The 14,796-nt window shown below is 35.1% G+C and overlaps 2 long non-coding RNA genes across 2 annotated transcripts; both read left to right on the top strand.

Moving 5' to 3' along the window:
• Window positions 1–665: 665 nt before the first annotated feature.
• Window positions 666–4,171, top strand: LOC147643469 (uncharacterized). The gene is made up of 3 exons (XR_015271962.1): window positions 666–1,071; window positions 3,349–3,643; window positions 3,700–4,171. It is a non-coding gene; the product is annotated as an uncharacterized LOC147643469 (long non-coding RNA).
• A 924-nt stretch (window positions 4,172–5,095) lies between these two features.
• Window positions 5,096–14,562, top strand: LOC147643468 (uncharacterized). Its single transcript, XR_015271952.1, has 3 exons — window positions 5,096–5,441; window positions 5,853–6,251; window positions 14,504–14,562. It is a non-coding gene; the product is annotated as an uncharacterized LOC147643468 (long non-coding RNA).
• The last annotated feature ends 234 nt before the right edge of the window (window positions 14,563–14,796 follow it).

Here is a 14,796-nt window from a genome sequence, read left to right as displayed (position 1 = left end):
TTTAATTTCTCAAAAACCAAAGACACTTCTATAATTCTCTGAGTGTAGAAAGAGCCAGGATATTGGCGGAATGTGCAGGTGGTGGCAACATTTAGTTCACTTTACCTGTTTCCTTCCCCCCCTTTCCGGCGATTGCTCTTCCTCCATCCGACAAAACAACAAAACCGCAAATGCGACAAAAGCAGAATGCAATTCGCACTTGAAACTCTGTGGGACCAACAACAACAACAATTACAACAACATCAACAACTACAACAACAACAATTACTACAACAAACAACAACAATAGCATCCTGGCTAAGAGCGAGACAGAGACATTGAGCATACTTTTGTGGTAAGAGAAACCCCCCAAAAAAAGGAAAACGGCAAAGTATAGCTTTCCCAGCAAAAGTCCACGTTTGCTTTTCCACTTTTCTTTTTCTCAGTAGTTTGCTGCTGCATTTTCGTTTTTCCTTCTTTTTTTTGGCGGACCTCCAATTTGCAGCAGAAAATGAAAATTTAAATTTTTAACCAACGGCAAGCAGGCTGGCCAGAAAGTTTTGCTGCCACAGTTTTTGCTGCCGCTGCAGCTGGGAAATTTCACACATTTCCCACAGCGCATTTTCGCAAACTGTTTTTCGTTTTTTTGTTTTTATTTTGATTTCTTTTTTTTCGTTGTCAACGAAGGAAACCTTCAAGCTGTTCCAAGAGAGAGAGAGTGATGAATGAATGCAGATCTCGCAGTCGTTTTAATTTTAACCATAATGAAAAGGGAAACCGGAAAACGAATGAAGTGTGATTGAGGCACGAACGCCGAGAGGAACGCTTCCTGGGGCAGGACTTTTGTTTGGTTTTGCTCTGCTTTGCTTACGAGCTAACAACAATCATCATCAGCAGGAGCAGAAGCAGGAGCAGGAGCAGCAGCAGCACGGCCCCTCAGGCCAAGGAATGCACATCCGACACGGTGTATCCTGGCCACTTTCCCCGCCCATTTTCCCGGCTTTTCCCCGTTCTGTGTCAGCATGCAACAAATGCCTCGAGTGCATAACTGCCTGCCAGGCTATGCACAGAGACAAAAAAAGGTGAATCTAGGTAAGAAATTTCATGTCAAAAAGGAATAAAACAGGTAATAATAAAAATAAACTAATATTTCCTATGATTGCATTACATTTTAGAAGATAAATATCATAATATAATATGTATTTTTGATAATATGATAATATGTACATTTGACCAACATTTTCAACAACAATTTCACCAACAACTACACCAACAATTTAATAACTTTTCTATAAAATCTCTTTTACATTAAGCCATTAATTTTTCATTTAATTTTTTTCCCAGATTTTCCAAACTCAAGTTCCTTTTATTTCAAATATATTTTCAAAGCTTACAATCCTTTGTTTTTCCCTGTGCACTCTCTGTAGCCTTTGACTCTCACCCCGGACTCTGGCATAAATCATGGCTGGCATTTGCATGTTCCACCACCTCCTCCTGCATTCGGCTAATCTTCGTCCTGGCCAAGTGGTGGAAGTGCATCCTTTGTATGCCTTTTGTTTGCTTTTCATGTACTTGCTCAATTAAAAAATTGCTCTAGCAGGGGGGCAATTCGGGTTTGCCTTGTCGGGCAATTAATATGTTCGGTCGCCGGTAGAGAAAGCATTTTTAATTGCATTTTCACACGAAATGCAGCAATTTCGTTTGTACTAGGATTTTCACACCTATAAAAATTTAAATTTTTCCTTTCACCTGCAGTGAAAGGAAAGCGTACCTTGTGTCTCCCCTCAGATAAAATTAATTGCCGCTGCATTTGTCCGACTATCTCTACGCTTGACCCCCTTTTTCGAACTTAAATTTACGTGTTTTGGAATTTAGTCAAAAGTGCGAAATAGAATTTGTAAGAGTTGACTTTGAGAACCTTTTGCCTTCGGCCTCAGCTGAACAGCAACTGTTTCTTTATTTGGTTAAATGGAATTGAGTAAGCGCTTCGTTTTGGGCGCTCAAAAAGCCGAAGTGGAAATTCTCCTTTCGAGGAGCAACGCAGGCGCCAACTTTAATTTCGAAAAACAGAGAGAATCTCTACAAAGAGAGTGTGGATATTATAAGATTTTTTTATAAAGTAAACAAGACTATAATATCAAACCATATGTGCATTTAGAGGAAAAGACTGCAGTTAAGTTTTAGGATCTATTAAAAAATAATATTCATTTGATGAGCAGTTAAGGTCAAGGAAAATGTTCTGTAACATTCTTAAGAAGATAAATTTGGCAACGATAAAAAATAAAAAAAGGTTATTGCAAAAGTAATGAGTTAAAATTAAATGTAAGCACCTTTTCGAGATATTTAATTCTCTGTATATATTTCTTCTTATTTAATATAAAATTACACCAAGTCCAAACCCCATTAAATCCCTTTTGAAATATGTAAACCAAAACCCAACTCTTAGACTCTGTTTTAATAAAACTTTCGGGTCATGGATTCCACAATTTAAGAATTTATTTTCCTCTTTTCCCATCTGAATTTTACATTCCATCTCAGTCATGCACAAAATAAAAAGAAAACTATATTTTCAATAGAAAAATGAATCTCAACATTTATTCGCAGCCAGTGCTGAAATAAATTCCACAATATGGTAAGGGAAAATATGTTTTAATTCTACTGATTGTAGGTTTGCCTATAGCACAAGCTACAACATCTACAAAGGTAAGCGCAAAAATTCTTATCAACAAACGTTGCAAAAATATGTGCAATTAAAAACTCTCGGCACATAACACAAAAATAAAAGTAAAATAAAATGGGGGGAAAATGCAGAAAAGAAGGAACAAGCTGAAAATCCTTTTGGGTAGAGCTAAAAAACAAAAAAGATGTAAATTCAGCAAAACAAACGTAAGAGGAATTAAAAGAAACCGAAAGCAGGTCCTGTGAATCATTGGATTTTAATTAACAGCAACAAAAAAATAGGACAGGTTAGGGGGCAGAAACCGAAAACAAAGCCAAAGGATCTTTGGCATTGGTAACAAACAAAACAAAAACAAAAACAGGATGCACATGCATATTATGTACCCTTTGCCAGTCATTTGTTTAGCTTTTTTTCTCCTGTTTTTCTGGGATTTTTCTGCTACTTTGACTCTTAGTTTGTAGTCAAAAATTTTTGGTTCTCATTGCTTGATTGCATTTCTGTGGAATTTCAATTACTTGGTTCTTAAACCAGTGTTAATTGTGGGTTTTTTATTACTTAACAAAAAAAAAACCTTTACACAAGATCCACTAAAACCTATGCTTTCAAAATTATATTATATTATTATATTATATTATTATTATTAAAAATGTATATTTAACGTTTAATCTATTCTTTAACTTACTGAGCAGAGACTTGCTTAAGGACTCTTTACTTTGGAAAAACGCACACGAAACCATGAATCAAGTGCCTCAGAAAAAAATGCGCCATTTGCCGTTGGAGAGAATTTTTCCAGCCGCTGGTGACACACGCACCGGGTCAATTTCACTCTACACAAACGGTTAAAAAAGGAGGACTGGAAAGAGATAGGTTTCAAGGATTCTGCGAGTCCTGCATGGAGGACACGTTCCCGGCTTTCCCCCGATTTTCCTTCGAGAGGCAGCCAGGCGGGCAGAAAGGCGAACAGGTGCTCAGCTGTAACTAAACGTCCGTTTTAATATTGCCACCTGATGGTTCTGCTTATGCTTCTGCTCCTGCTTCAGGTCCTGCTTCTGCTCCTGCTTTTACTACTGCTCCTGCTCTTGCCTTTACTGGAATGTACGGATGTGCGGCATGTGGCACATGTCAGTTGCTGGTCACGTCTCCTGCTGGGGCATAATTGATAGTTCAATCTGTTGCAGATCAAACGCTTGACAGCAGCCAACAGATCAAGCTGAAAAATTGTCCAAGACAGTGTGTGTTTTGGACAAAAAAAAAAAAAAAAAAAGGAACCAGCCTGTGATTGAGCGAATCGGAAAAGGTCTTTTAGCCAGATTTATGTAAATGAAATTAGATGATTATGAAACAAATAGCTCTTTAAACCGTTAATTTAAATGTAATGCTTAAAAAATAATTCTATTCATAAGGCCAATATAAAATTTGTAATTTATAAGCCTGTAAAATTTCTATATACAATGTACATTGTTCTATTTTTCAATCAAGTTTTAAAATATATATTTCAACTTCAAAAGCTGATTTGTTGGTGAGTATTTATTTTAGTCTGAAGACCTTATATATTTGTCGTTGCATTGACAGATTTTCCTTTAAAAGATAAAGTCCTTAAGTCTTTTCTCAAACTATTCAAAAATGTATACTATTTTGCTTTTGTGCAGCTTCATATTTATTTTAATGGCTTTGGCCTTTCAGGCAGCACTTTATTTTTGCAAAGTTCGTCGGCGTTCGTGAACCCAAAAAGAAGTCTGGGTGGTAGATAGGGAAACTCGTCCAGACTTTGGCATAAAAACATCTCAGCCAAATAGATTTTTATGCTTTTAAGTAATTTGCCGCACAAATTGAAAATTTTCAGAGCAGCGGATGCAGCAAGTGCAGCCGCTTTTGTTCCTCAAAATAAATCCAGGATATTCTCATCTCAACCTCAATACACTTCCGCATCTACTATGGTTTATATTTTTTTATACCGCCGCCTCTTTTGTTTGCAGCTCATGTTTTGTCGCTTAATTTTAATGGCTTGTTGCGCATTAAACTTCTAGCTCCATTTATGTTTATGTGCGCATTTTTATTTGTGTAATTTACGCGTCGAGTGGCGATCATAAATTGTGACACGAATGGCGGAAAGGTCACGTTGCCTCATTAAAGTCCCGACAGGAGCAGCAAACTCGAACAGGAGCAATAAGTGTAATAACAGCAGCAATAAGAGTCACAAGCACACCCATACACATGTCGTCGGCAGGTTAAAATGATTTACCCTCAAAATGAAAGAATATAAAATGACAAAACACATTTTGGCAGCACGAATTCACATGGAATGTGTTTTGGTACAAGAAAAAAATATTTTTCCTATACGAAAAGTTTGATAAAATAACATTTTCAAACAAAGACACCTAAGACATTAAAGTTGCAAATGTTATATCAATATTAAAATAAAGTATACAAAGGATTTATTACCTTTCAAATTAACAACTTTTTTAAAAAGAACTGTTTCATAAATAGTTTCAACAACAGCAGTTTCAACATTAAGAACTATTTCAATAACACTGTCAACATGAGTTTCATCAAGAATAGTTTCAACAACAGCAGGGTCTTCAACAACAACTTCATCACACAAGTTTCAACAACGAAAGTTTTAACAATAAGAGCTTCCATAACGAAAAATTTAACGACAACCAAATTGATATATTATTTTAAATACAACTTTTGCATTTTTACTCCCTGATTCTAAATATATGTATAGTTATTATGTCTATATGGTTTTCCCTGTGTATAACTTGGATAGTGACCAAGGAGCGTGAGTTTATGCAACTTATGTAATAAGTAATATAATTTTCAAATTTATTAATGATAATGCAAGCTAACCAGTCATGATTTTTCTAATACCTTTCCTAGTTTAATTCCTTTAAAATAAATTGTGCCAATGCACAAATGCTCAGTAATCAATACTAAAAACATATAAGTAAGAAAAGATTACAATTTGAAGCCTCCAAACTTCACTTTTAAGGATTTATTTGTCCCCTTTTTTAAGTGTTCACTGATTTTTTAGACAGTTACTTTTGTCCCAGTTAAGGTGTCCATTACACGCAAACCCTTTTTCCGTAATTTGTAGCAACAAAGCGACAGAGAGAGAGAGTTAGTGAAACTGTAACCAAACCAGGAATAAAAAAGATAATTTACCACTTAACACAGGCAATTCCCTCGACAGGTAACAAGCCGATTGGAATTGTAGAACCTGCTGTCGAAAGGATTGTGCTGGCGAAGCCCCTCAAGGGAACACAAGGACTCGTGCAGGATTTTTAGCAACAGGCTAAAAGCAATTTCCCCTTGACAATGGGCACATCTACTCGTAATATCTTCTCACTTACAAGTTTCAGCCATTTATCGTCGTTTGATACTGCCTTTCTTGAGGCCCCAAAGCACAGACCCTCGGCACAGACCGTCTAATCAGATTTGGGGTTGGCCACATGAAAACACAATTGCCAGAGAATTATCCAAGGCAGACTGGGAGGGAGTAAACATAACAAGGATATAAGTTGAGAATCGAAGGAAAATAAAAGAATAACGAAAAGGAAACCCACAACGAAAGCAAGGCAAAGTTATGTATGTGAGTAGCAATGACAGTAACGACACAAAATGAACACAATTCGAGCAAATTGTTTGGCAATAATGTTAACTTAATGCGTTCCATTTGTCGCACTTCAATCGATAGACACGCTCTCTGCGGCTCCTTCGAGTGATTTGTAACGCTTTGATACTCGCAGCTTCGCAGGACCAACAAGGATTTTGTGCTTCTGTGCCTTTGGGGGATAATCAAGGAGGCGCCTGCCATCCGAAATAGAGCAACAAGTCACAGGAGCATGAAATCCATTTAATTGAAGATAAGCCTTCAGGCTTACAGGCTGCTCCGATTAAGTGATTTTAAATGGGATTTTCTTATTAAATGCTCATAAATTAACTGTTGATTGTCTGGGTCTTGCTACTGTCCTAAAAATTCGGAATTCTCTTGCCAAGTTGAACAATGAAAAAACAATTTTACACAGATTTTCCTAGACATATCTATGTTAATATATATATAGTTGAAACAGAGCCAAGTTCTGAGTGTTGCCAAATAAAATGTAAGTAAGGACTTATCTGTGGAGTATGAGGAATCCTTTGAATATATAATACACAGCAGCATTTAATTAAATTAAACTCAAAATATAAAGAAAGGAAAGATTATAAATATATAAAGAATATAAATAAAGCTTAATTCATTAGAATCATTTAATTTAAGTAATTACTATCCATTTTATTATAAATAAAATCTCCAGACATAGTTGACCCTTTAGGGCACTGGGCCAAAAATGTTTAGAGTCCATAAATGTACCATTTAGTGTGTGCATAATCTGTGCCAAGATTGCATTTTATGGCAAAAGTTATTTGTGAGGGGCATAAACAACGCTTAAAACTAATTACAGGTATGAATTCCCCGACTAATTGCCAAAACGAAGTCAACTAAATAGATATATAGAATGAAAACTTCTACGCAGACATAACTAACAATTATGAAAATCTCAAAGTGGGTTTCAAAGTCGAGACAAATCGCAGAACGCAAACATTTTCCAAAAGCACTCGACACACATGTTGGTATATCAAAATTCCCATTTCGGGTGTGTGGGGGGTTAGTTTATAAAACTTTTTGGCTGGCACATATTAATGTGCAATTCTATTCATTTATGTAGAATGTATTTTATGTTTCCCGCGAGAATTTCACTTCACGATGCAAACAGTTAGACAGACAGGGAAAAGTTTTAGCCATTTTTTTTTTGTTTTTTTCGGTTGTTGTTGTTTATGCCATATTAAATGGCATAAAAATTCATTGCGAAAATCGGTAACTGTGCAATATTTAGATTTTGGCAACATTTCATAAAAAGCTTTTGGAAAAACCGGAAAAATGGTTTTGCTAAATGTATGAAAACATAATCAAATGTTATGACCAGTTGGGGGGCCATAAATGCACTCGGGGCTTTGGGTTCACTGAACTGAAAACTATTTGGCTTCGATTCATATATAAATATTTTATTTTAAGTGATGAATAAATTGTATTTTGCCGTTTAATGGACCATAACTAATCGATAGTTTGTATGCTAAAAATCATGTTGTTTATTAAATTTGAATTATTATTAGTTTATTCATTTTATAAATGGATATTAATTGGCTTTATAAGCTATACATGCTTCTATAGGCATAAATCGGGAGAGGAAAATGTTTCTTTATTGGAAACTCATTATAATAACTTAGTCTAATCTAAAAGTTGTCTAATTTTATGGGTTATACATAAAAACTAGAGGAAACATGAAATATTTTCCGTATTATTTAGCTAACTTTCAGGCATCTGCAAGTCAGCAGTAAGTCTCACCTGTAATACATCCTTTTCTCATATTCAGACACCCAAGGCAATCCATCCACTTAAGGAAAGCCGAGTCCTCCAGGACCTTCACCCACCCACTCTCTCTCTCTCTCTTCCTTCGTGAGATAACAACATGTAAGCGTTGTCATAACACGATCCGGTCATATAAAAGCAAAAATTTGCACAAATTTAACGCCTTCGACGCAGACGTTTAGGTTTTTATGATACACGACCACGCCCCCTGGATAGCCCGGCCCCCGCCCCACACTCACACTCACACCCAAACGCACAGCATTCATATTCATAAAAGGCAGCCAGCGACTCATCATTATTTGTCAGGGATGCGTGTAAACAAGTCAACAAAAAAAACAAGAGCGAAGGACAAAAATCATGAGTCACGCATAAAATTTTATGAACTGAACAGGACGAAGGACTACGGAGGAGGAGGAGGGAAATGTGGGGATGTAGGAAAAATAAGGATGAGAAGGAAAAAACGCGACATTGCGTATACGCAGCGTGTGGTGAGGGTTTTTTGTGGCTTAATTAAAAATCAGCCTGTGGTATTTGTATAATTTATACAGTGCGTTTCATAAATGCAAAGCCAGGATTTTAAGCACGTATTTGAAAAAATTCAAATGAGATTTATATGGGAAGAAGGTTTTTAAGATTAAAATAAAAATGGCTAAAACAGTAAAGTAAACAAGCAAAGTTAATCCAAGAAAATATTAAGGTAGTACTTAATGGAAGAAATATATGGATTATAAAGTAAACAAATTAATGGGATTTATATAGTTATAAATTAATAATAAATATATGTATATAAATAAACGATTTATAATCTATAGGGTGCCTAAACCAATAATTAAGATTGAATGCTCTAAGGATTTCCTTATATTTCAATACTTTAAATAAAAATAATATGCTTAGCTTAGTGTAGGAAAGAATTATATGAAGTGTATATATTGTTAGTATATATATCTATGGAATATATATATATTTTAGTATATGTATTAGCCACTTGCTTTATTATTTTGCCACGCGATTGTAGACTCTGTAATGACTATTTTAATTAAATGAGAGCTATAAAACCTGAATTGGCCGCAGGTGGTTAAAACAATCTCTCATCTGTTTACGCTTTTTATATATGTATATATTCTTTCCTCCTTTAAATGCAATACATTCCTTTGTCTGTGATTTTCCTTTTCCGAAAGGAAACCAAAATAAGTCACCGAAGAAAGGAAGAGGAAAGTCGGAGAAAAAGCGAGAGTGAGTGCAAAAATTTAATTAAATTGATTCTCGCCGCCTCCCGCACCCATGACGATATTTTAATTAAATCTTTTTCGATAGAGATTACCAAAGGAGTGGAGAGGAAACGATTAAGCTGGAACTGCATTTTCCCCTTTGGGGATTTTCCACGCCACTCTGCATATATCTACATGTACATTTAGTCACTCTTTAAAAATTTCCATTACTCAAAAGTTTCGCAAATTGTAAATGTTGTTATCACAAGCCCACCCACAATTGGCTTTCTTTCGTTACTTTCCCAGAGAAAAGTTCAGCTACAAGTCAAAGTTTCTTACCCTGGATGTGTGCCCGAGTCGTGTGTTTATTTAATATCTATAAAATAAATTAAACATTCATATTCCGTTTATTTACTTAGGCAAATTGAGTTTTCCCAGTTGACATGCTGAATACGCAGAAAATAAAAGGGGGGAAAAAGCCAGAAGGCAAGCTAGAGGAAAACCCAAGGAAAAGCGCGAGTCACGGAGAAGCGAGAGGCTGGGCTAAAAAATTGAATAAAAAGTTGGTGTCTGTCTGTGTAAACAGGAAACGAGTGTCTGTTGCATGCAGAGAGTGACAAATGTCATGAAATATTCAAATTGGCAAAAGTGTTGCTCTATGTTGCTCTGTCACATGTCGAAGTCACTTCTCTTCCTTTGGTGAAAAAGTTACGGCACAACTTTAATTGGAACTCAAGGCTAGACAACAAAACTCTCCTACACTCAGTCACATTTATCATGACCAAGTTAACCTTAACAGCTCATAATTGGCAATTGAGTACAATATAGAATATCATAAATACATAAAGCAAACGCCTTTTGGGGGGGCACCTCGTAAATGTACATACTATAAATCACAAGCCCGTAAGCTATGGAAAAACCATTTACAAGTCCGGGCCAAAAGAACCGCAAACACTTCCCCCTACAGAGGGGGAAAATACACACATGGAAAACGCTTCGTTTTCATTGTGTAAATATTTAAGCAAACAATAAAATTCGAAACAGCAGCAGAAACAGGAAGCGGGAAAGGGGCTTTAGGTAGTAGCAGGTGTCAAGTGTTGCGGCCAAAAGAAAAAGCAAAGTCAGTTACACCCTAAAAACAAACCCCGCCTCTCTTTCCTTTTCGAAAATTTATGACAAACTGTGGCACACACAAACACACACACACACACCGGCAAACCAAACGTTTGATTCTGGCCATATGTTTAGAATAAAAAAATAAGTAAGAAAGAAAGAAAGTTGCGAATTAAAGGGTCGACTTTGAGATACTTACTAATTATACGAGTTACAATATTTAAAGGATATGATTTCATTTTTAACAAGAAAGGAAGCTAACTGCGGCACTCCGAAGTTTATATACCCTTGCAGATAGAACTTCGATGACTACGAATCTATACAATATAAATTATATATATTTATGTTAAAAAACAATGATGTAATACCTGCTTTCCTTTAATTCACCTATACATATTACATTTTCAGTTTTACATTCACAGATTTGCATTTTTGCTCCACACCTAAAGATGGTTTGTATGGCACCTATATGATATAGTTGTCCGATTTTCATATAACTTTACACAAAATTGTAGAATAATATAAAATGGCTATATCTCAAATTTGATTAAATTCTGTTAAAAACTGAAAATGTTATCGCCACCGCGATTGTCAGTCTTCCGACAACAGCCACAGCCATTCTCAGTCCTCTCAAATTTCTCGATCGTTCCTATGGGAGCTATACGATATATTAGTCCGATTTTCATAAAATTTTACACAAAATTGTAGAATAATATAAAATGGCTATATCTCAAATTTGATGAAAATCTGTTGAAAACTGAAAATGTTATCGCCACCGCGATTGTTAGTCTTCCGACAACAGCCACCGCCATTCTCAGTCCTCTCAAATTTCTCGATCGTTCCTATGGGAGCTATACGATATATTAGTCCGATTTTCATAAAATTTTCCACAAAATTGTAGAACAATATAAAATGGCTATATCTCAAATTTGATTAAATTCTGTTGAAAACTGAAAATGTTATCGCCACCGCGATTGTCAGTCTTCCGACAACAGCCACCGCCATTCTCAGTCCTCTCAAATTTCTCGATCGTTCCTATGGGAGCTATTCGAAATATTAGTCCGATTTTCATAAAATTTTACACAAAATTGTAGAATAATATAAAATGGCTATATATCAAATTTGATTAAATTCTGTTGAAAACTTAAAAGGTTCTAATTTTTTTGGAAAAATTTTCCGATCATTCCTATGGCAGCTATATGATATAGTCGTCCGATCCCGCCCGTTCTGACATACGAGTGAAAGTATATAGAAGACTAACTACAAAGTTTCATTTAGATAGCTTCAAAACTGAGAGACTAGTTTGCATAGAAACGGACAGACGGACAGACGGACATGGCTCGATCGACTCGGCTGTTAATCCTGATCAAAAATATATATACTTTATATAGTCGGAGGTGCCTCCTTCAGTGCGTTGCATACTTCTGACTGAAATTATAATACCCTGCAAGGGTATAATAATTATTAATTCCTGCCCAAAATGTATTATAGTCAACATTTTATTAAATTTTAATGTAAATAATTAATGCTAAAAAAATAGTTTTAAGAGTTTTAATAAAGAGATACTTGAGATATACATAATTTAATAACAATTTTGTTTAGTAAAATGCTCAAAATATAAGTATAAATATAATCAAATAATAAAAAAGTCACAATTAAGCAGTCAATTGTAAGGGAGTTTAAAATTTAATACATTAAAGTTATGTGACTTAATATTACTTTTAAAAAACATAGTTTATAATTTGTATTAAATGGTATTATATATCTTAATATAACTTCTTGAAAACATCATTAAGAATTAGTATTAAAAGGTATTCATTTATGATCATTGATTATTGGTATAAGTATCTCAAAGCTACCAACTTGGTTTTCATTAAAATCGAGTTAATAAAACTCTTAATTTAATTTATAAAAAATTGCTCTACATTATAACTACCGATCCAGCATACCCTGTCATTCTTCGTATCCTCAAAAAAAAAAAAAAACTAAGCTCAAAAATTGCTTTGCGGAACTTTTTGGTACGTGCCACTTTGGATAGGCACGAAGCTGTTGCAGCTGCCAGTGTTCGATGTGTTTTGTGTCTCTTTTTCCTATTTTTTTTTCGTCCTGTGGATGCATGACATTAGTTGTGAGCACATAAAAAATAAATAAATTTTATACATGTCATTGGTTTTTATTACTGCAGCAATGGGGTAAAGGCAAAGAAATGATTTAGATCGACTTTGCATTGCCTGGAATTGAATTCAAAGTTCAACCTGCCAAGAAAGTGGGAAAGGACTCTCCTTTCAATCAAGTTTCAGGCAATTGCAGGATTTTAATTAGGAGACACGAACCAACTCCACCTTAAGCAGAAAAGTTGCCCTCAACTTTTGCAAATCAATGTGCTATATACATATATGCATTCAATCCTGCACATTTATATATATACACACATTTTTGGCAACGAATTATTGACAATTGCAATTCAATTTCACACACAATTTGGCCAAAAAATGTCGTTACGCCGGAAATGGCGTAAAAACTTTTCTGGAAGCTGCAACTGAAGGCGCTGCAGCTGATAAGTTTTCACTTTGGAAAAGCTTGTGCCATCCCATGCCGCCCCATGGAAATGTAATTCAATGCAACGCTTTTTCCGCCCCCCTTCTAGGAGAAAAAAAGGAGTAAATAAAGTCCTGTAAATATTTGAGCGTTTGTTTGTGCCTGATTGAGATGGCAATGGTAAAATCTGTTCAAATCCGAAACTCACTGCAGGATTCGGTTTTTTGGCTTGTCAATCTTCAAAGAATGACTGACACACTTTTGTCAGTTGTTGATAAATACATTATCCGCGTTCTTGCCTAATGGAATGGGGCAGCTGGAGGCCAGGAATTTGAATCAGTTAATGGAAAGCGTGAAAGGAAGGGATTTTTGAGAACCAGGATAAAAATTAGGGGTCAAAATATGTAAAAGGAAGGCGGAGAAGCAATTTAGATGATTAAAAAATTTATATTAAATATAAAATACATATGGAAGATTAAGAAACCAAGCTTATTACAATTAAGCCCCTTAATATATACATTAAATATAGAATAAATAAGCAAAATGCATTAAACATGGCTTAGTATAATGTTTCTTTAAAAGTATAATTAATTTATTAGCAAAAATTCTTTTTGTCAAACAATTTGTAAAACATAATATAAACCTAAACAGAACCTCTGTTTGCTATAAATCAATCTTTCCCTTACCCATTTAGCATCCTGTAAAACAGGACCTCGTCCTGTTTTTGAAAATACCAAAAATTCTTACCTTTCGTATGCAAAACATTTCTCCACCATTCCCCAAGCATTTACTTAGGCGAAAGTTCTTTCGCACCTTAATGGGAATGCAGGTGCAAATCCCTGGATTCCCATCCTCGCCCGAATATGAGTTCGGGACACCTTTCTCCTTTTTTTTTTTTTTTGTTCAACATGCATGGGAAAAGTCAAATATGAAAACTGTCAGCTGTGTTGTGAATTTATGACTCTGTTAATGCCAAAAAACACACCCCACAGAACTCGAACTTTCAGGAACATTTACGGTCGCTCAAAGGCAAGCTACAAATTTCAAATTAATATGCAGCCAGAAAAACCGGGGAAAACGGAAAAACGAAACGGGAAAAACTTCACCTATGGCGAAATGTTTCAACTCACAACGAATTATCGGTAGCGGCTCAAGTTTAACGAAAGAAAATTTACTACGTGATTTTCACAGAGCAGCAGTAGCAACTTTTGTTGTGCCTGAGTGTGTGTAAGAAGAGTGTGTGTGTTCACATTTATCATTTTTGAAATGACATTTTTATTGTCGAGCTTGGCGGAATTTAAAGAATTTGTAATTTGAACAAAAGAAATATTCTTAAAATTTAGAAATGAAGAACAATTTCAAAACAAAAGAAAACCCTTTGATTAAAATGATATAAATATAAATAATTATAAATATAAGAAACGTTTCTTTTAATTATTTATTTCTTAATGAAAACCAACCCAATATTTTACAATTTCCTATTCAACAGACTTTTAATTTAAACATTTACCTTTGAAGTAAAATTAAGTTTTATTGTCCTGCGGCTTAATTTTTAATTTCTACCTTTTCTCGCAGCACAAAAGGAAGTCGACTTAAAAGGATCTGTGATTGATTAAAATATACATATATATATATATATATATATATATATTCCGTCATCGTCGAGACAGTTTACGCAACGCAAAAAACCCCTCCTTCGTCTTTCAGCCATTTCGCTTGCCACTTGCAGTTAATTTAAGACTTTTCACATAATTTCCTTTCGCTATGCAAACATGAAAAGGCAAAAGGGGGAAAGCGGGAAAGTGGAAAGCGGGAAAAGCGGCTGGATGATGAGCAGTGAGAGGACTAGTGGCGGCATTTGCAATCGC

The sequence above is a fragment of the Drosophila serrata genome, unplaced genomic scaffold (assembly GCF_035046125.1).
Source record: "Drosophila serrata isolate PLE 108 unplaced genomic scaffold, ASM3504612v1 contig_272, whole genome shotgun sequence".
Taxonomy (NCBI): Eukaryota; Metazoa; Arthropoda; class Insecta; order Diptera; family Drosophilidae; genus Drosophila; species Drosophila serrata.
The sequence above is the reverse complement of the archived record's forward strand: the minus strand, read 5'-3'. Positions and strand labels throughout refer to the sequence as shown.